The sequence below is a fragment of the Apodemus sylvaticus genome, chromosome 14 (assembly GCF_947179515.1).
Source record: "Apodemus sylvaticus chromosome 14, mApoSyl1.1, whole genome shotgun sequence".
Taxonomy (NCBI): domain Eukaryota; kingdom Metazoa; phylum Chordata; class Mammalia; order Rodentia; family Muridae; genus Apodemus; species Apodemus sylvaticus.
In genome coordinates, this window is record NC_067485.1 from 43,785,503 (window position 1) to 43,791,604 (window position 6,102).

Genomic DNA, 6,102 nt, shown 5'->3' on the forward strand with positions numbered 1-6,102 from the left:
TTTTTTTTTTTTTTTTTTTGCTATTGTTCTAACTAAGTGTAGGTGTGGGTTGCCTTGCTTCTCTCCATGTGTACTGACATACTGTGTTACTATTTAATCTTCCCTCTGGCCTTTGTTCAGATCACAGTGATGTCTAGTAGTCCTTTTTACTTTTTCTCACAGCACTTTGTTTAAATTTCTTAGCCTTTGATTCCCAAGCACCCAATAAAACATTCTACTCTCAAAAAGCAATCATTCTGGGAATTTTTTTTTTTTCTGGGCAAAGTCTAAGTCTAAATGATAAACCTTTAGTTACTATAGGGGTAGTTATAGAAATCTGTTTCATTACTCCCCAGTGAATGTGCCAGCAACTAAACAGATGGAAATCCTTTATTAACAGGACAAAGGGGCTTAGAGCAGCATAGCCAAGTACTGGAAATATTTTAATATTCAGTATTATGGAGTCAAGAGTCAAGACAGAACCAATATAGAAGGATAAAATGGAATCCCCCAAGTAATAGAAGAGGAAACAGGTCTTAAGAATGAGAACACTCCATGTAGCTCGGATTTCTGGGCTGGCACTATTTGCAAACCTGGAGCTATGAAGGTAGAAGACATTCTTGTGATGTTTGTACAGATGGAGAGCCATGTACCCACTGCTCCAGCCCATGAGACTCTGAAAGATGACATCACAAAGAGTCATGAGAGAGAGGAAAAGCCACTTAACTATATTCCTAGATGGCAGCATATAGCAATACCCATCATATACACCAGCTCTAGATCTATTCAAACTGCTGCCCGTTGTGATATGATGAATCAAGTTGGAGCTTGTGAGAACATTAATGATCCAAAGGAGGAGGAGACAGGGAAGAAACTTGCCATGCTGTCTGTGGTTTGAGTTTACTCCACAGTGTGGTCCTGGGACTGATGGTGACAGCCTGGACCATACTGAGGAGACAGGTGGTGCAGATGGAGAGGCCCTGGGCCACCCTTCCCAGATAAAGCACAGTTTTATAGCCCACATCACCCAGAACATTTTTGAAATGAAGTTCTGTGGCTATATATCTGACCCCTGAAGTACAAATAATAATTACATTTGAAAATGCCAGATGAGTGAAGATAAATACTATAGGTTTTTTCTCAGAACCTGTGATAAATGTGTGCACATATCTCACAAATATAAGGATGTTTCCTAAGATTCCAAGTCCAATAAGAGAAAAGAAGTTTGGGTGGCGGCTGCGGCAGCGGCAGCTGGTCCAGCAGAAGGGCCATCAGCAGTGGAACCAAGAAGCCACATCAGAACTCTGCCTCCTGCCAGTCAGTTACAGGAGTCTCTCCGCCATCTTGGATCTCGGGCACCAGAGAGATCAGACAGACTGAGGTACACAAATATAAGCCAAGGCCAACATCGCAGGCGTCTAAGCCCGACGGGCGTTGGCCTGTACCCAGGCCCTGGGCTGTTCGGGGGGCCATCAGTGTGCGAACCAGGCCAGGCTGTTGATTGCCCAGCCGGCGCACACTCTGCCATTTTGACTACAGGATGCCAGAGAGTCCTAGCAGGCAAAGTCAGCTAACAGTCATAGCCTGAGGACATAGCAGGAGGTCTAAGACGGACAGGCCTTGGACTGACCCCAGGCCCTGGGCTGCTCCGTGGGCCACCTGTGTGCCAACCCAGCCAGGAGGTTGTTAGCCCAGCAGACTCTCCCTGAACTTTCAGGGAGTACATGCACGCTGCCATCCTGGCCACCTGACAGAATCAATTAACACTCATAGCCCAAGGGGAACTTTGCTTGGGCCTTAGCCTGCCAGGCTTTTGCCTAGACTCAGGGCCTCAGCAGCTAGGCTAGCCTTGTGTACACCAACCTGGTTGGGAGATAGGCTGCCCAGCATAGTGACCAGCACTCAGAAAAGGTCCCGCAGCAGCATAGACCATCAGCACTCACTGAAGGAGCAAACGGGCACCCCCTGGTTCACACAGACAACCTGGGGCAAGGCACACTAGGGCTGCAGGGACACCCAAGAGGAGGGCAGCGCATTAGCAATCTGTAACAGGGGAAACCCAGCCATCCAGTGTTGCAGAAATAGCCATATAGCCTCACAGGAGGCACAAATACCCGCCAGAGACAAGACCAACTAACACCAGAAATAACAAGATGGCAAAGGGCAAATGCAGGAACGCTGCTAACAGAAACCTAGGCAATATAGCAGCATCTGAACCAAGCTCTCCAACATCAGCAAGCCCTGATTATGCAAAAACACCAGAAAAACAAGATTTGGATTTAAAATCACTGCTCATGATGCTGCTAGAAGAACACAAAAAGGACATAAATGAATCTCTTAAAGAAATACAGGGAACATGAATAAGCTAGAAACCCAATTAATGGAAACACAAAAATCACTTAAAGAAATTCAGGAGAGTAAGGCTCAAGAGATAGAAGCCAATAAAGAAGAAACACACACACACACACACACACACACACACACACACAAACTTAAAGAAATGCAGTAGAAAGTGAGTCAAACAGCAGAAGTCATGAAAGAGTAAACACAAAAGTCTCTTAAAGAATTACAGGAAAACACAAACAAGCAAGTGAAGGAGCTAAGCAAAACCATCCAGGATCTAAAATCAGAAGTAGAAATAACTAAGAAATCACAAAGGGAGACAACTTTGGAGATAGAAAACCTTGGGAAGAAATCAGGGGCATACATGCAAATATCAACAACAGAATACAAGAGATGGAAGAAAGAATCTCAGATGCTGAAGATACCATAGAAACCATTGACTCAAGAGTCAAAGAAAATGCAAAATGCAAAAAGCTTGTATCCCAGAACATCCAGGAAATCCAGGACACAATGAGAAGACCAAACCTAAGGATTATAGGTATAGATGAGAGTGAAGATTTACAACTTAAAGGGCCAGCAAATATCTTCAATAAAATTATGGAAGAAAACTTCCCTAACCTAAAGAGAGAGATGCCCATGAATATACAAGAAGCCTACAGAACTCCAAACAGACTGGACCAGAACAGAAATACTTCCCGTTACACAACTTAACCTCTATGATCACTTGCCATATGTTGTGAGATCAAATGAACCCTTTCCTCTGCAAGTTGTTTTTGGTCATGATGTTTTATCACAGCAATAGAAAAGTAATGAAAACACATAAATCTATTATTCTTGTCTCGTTTTCTGTTGACTTAAATTGAGCTGTCTATGTCATTCCTTATGAATGCTTTGAACTCAGTGCCTTTTATAAATTCCATAAAATCCCTTAATAAAGATAGATATTTAACAATATTTTAATTAGCCATAAATTATCCTTTAATGTAGGCACTTCAGTTTAGTAAACAAAATAATGAGCCAGCAATGTAATATTCTTCATATTGCAATTTTCAAATAGCAAGTGCATCAGTTGAATTGATTCCTAAGAACCGAAACCAAAGGACAGAGGATGAACATGTCAGTCATTTACATATAGTTTGTTAGTTTACAAGTCCAGGTCCTGTTTCCTGCTACTTGAATTGTGATAATGTGTTGGGAGCCGCCCGAACTCTCCTATGACCTCCATTACAAGATGGCGCCTACATCCTGTTCTTGCTGAGCCATAAACAGGCCGAGTGCGCATGCCCGAGCGGAATTTCCCACCACTGAGTCTCTGCCTACCTCGTGGCGTCATATGGGGTGATGAGCCGCAGCCAACCAGGGTATGCCACGTCCAAGGCAAGAGGACCTGCCTATATAAGACTTGGGTTTGCACTCCCTCAGGGTCTCCGCCATGTAAGCTTATGCTCTCCCTCTCAAGATGCATTAAAGCTTTCTGCAGAAGGATCCTGAGTGTGCCGCGTCGTTCTTGCTGGCGAGACGGAAGCGCGGGACAATAATGAACAAGCAGACTCACAAACAGAAAAATTAATCTACTTTATGGTAGTGCAGGATGGAGAATGAGGTTTATGTAATCTCTCTAGTTTTCTCTTACCTCTGTGTGAGGTCACTTTGATTGTGGCTGGACAACTAAAGCTACTGCAAAATGCTTTTTCTTTCCACACAGCACGACAGAATTAACAGTTGTTACTCACTTACCTACCAAGAGATGAACGAACCAGTAACAACAAAGTCTGCCTCCTCCTGAGTAGGCCAGCATTCAGCCATGCGTCTCTTTCTGAGAACTGGCAGATAACCAAATAACAAATTAGTTTTCTTAAATATTAAATATTACTGCTGGGTGTGGTGGTGCACATCTTTATTTGCAGCACTTGAGACAGAGTCAGGAGGATCTCTGAGTTTGAAGCAAGCATAGTCAACTGAGTAAGTCCCAGAGCAGCAAGAGGTAACAAAGAAACCCATTCTGGAAAAACCACATGGCATGTGTGTGTACATGTGTGTGTGTGTGTGTTTATGTGTATGTATGCATTATATATATATGTTGATACAAAGTTATTCTCTAAGGAGGAATGTAAAACACACTAATGCACAGTAGCTCTCAATATTATGAGGGAAATAGTTTTTATTTTATGATATTGTGGAAATGGATTTCAAACACTGTTAATTATACTAATTTGATGTGTTAATTCTGGAAGTTTTGATGAAAAATTGAAGATATTCAGGCTGATACAGAATTTGAGAATACAAAGGAAGAACAGGGAGAAAATGTATGCCATGCTGATCTCAGTGTGAGGCTCCCCAAACTGGAAGGTCCAGGACCAGATGGTAATGGCTGCACCACTGTGAGGACTGTGCCTGTGCAGACAGGAAGACTGACAGCTACATTGGTCACATGAATAACAGTTCTATGGATGCAGGAGGGATGGAGCAGCAGTTAAACCCCATGTTCTTTGAAGAGGATCCTCTTGGTTCTCAGCATCCACATGATGGCTCACAACTATCTGTACTTCCAGTTCTATGATTTGGTGCATCTTCTAATCTCTTTAGGTATTGTGGACTGCTGGTGTACAAACATGCGTGCAGGCCACCATACACCCAAAAAACAAATACATTCTAAAAATTATAACAATCTTACAGCCCATGTCATCTGTGAAGTTGAAAAGAACATTGTGATGTTTGTAAGAGGTGAGCGGATGTGAGTGAGGAGTGTAGGCCTCTTCTCAGCACTTTGTCCCCAGACAAAGAGAAGTCACAAAGCAGATATGTTTGCCATGGTACCTAGTTCTGTTAGAAAAATTAGACCGTTCTCCTGATGAGTATGACCGTTGAACTCCTGGTTTCTTTCTTCATAGACAGAATACTTGGCTTAGCACTCACCTTTTAAAACAATTCACCAGTAATGATAATACACATCTAAAAACACATTTCATATCATGTTTTTTTCCTGCTATATGAGGAAAATCAAGACTTGTTCAATAGTGGGGACTTTTTGCATTGAGGATTCATTCCCATTAGGTGGGTCTCTGTAAGTCATTGCACAAATTTGTCCTCAGGTCCATCCAGTATTTAAAAATCCCAATATGTGGTCTAGTGAATGATTATTATTATGATTATTATGATTATTATTATTATGTAATTTTCTTCATAGTAGCAAATCCAATATACTTGTGCAAAACATTATATGCTTCGCCTATAGCCAATATTTGCATAGCTCAAGAGAACCTAAATTCTGCCAATCAGAATGTCTCTGTCATTGTTTCATCTCGCCCTATCAAATCCTCATTATAGAATTACAAATATCCAAGGCACATACTTCTCCTGTCTCCATTCTCTACAGCATATACAGACATGTGAGAAACCTTATTGCTTCAATGTCAAGCTCTCACAAATTTGGCCACATCTCAACTTTCATAGCATTTCTTACCTTTGTTCTGCCTTCCTTTTGATTTTGATTTTGGAGTACCAAAATTATCAGAGTTGTTTTCAGAGTCCAAGTTTTAAATCTTTGATAATCTATAATATAGTTTCCCAGAGATTTATTTATAAGCTATAAACTAAGTGTGATTTCACTCCTAAAATATTCAGTGGTATATTACAGTCCTTAGTTCTAAGCTGAAATTTCTAACTTTTGCAGATAGGATTTGATAATTAAAGCCTAAGTCAAAAATCCAGGAAGAAGTCTCTAGTCTGAAAATCAAAATAATCAAGCTGCAAACTCCAGAGGAACAGTACACTGTCTGG

The 6,102-nt window shown here is 41.5% G+C and overlaps 1 pseudogene; it reads right to left on the bottom strand.

The window, feature by feature from the left end:
- Window positions 1-220: 220 nt before the first annotated feature.
- Window positions 221-4,128, bottom strand: LOC127664559 (putative vomeronasal receptor-like protein 4; annotated as a pseudogene).
- Window positions 4,129-6,102: the final 1,974 nt, after the last annotated feature.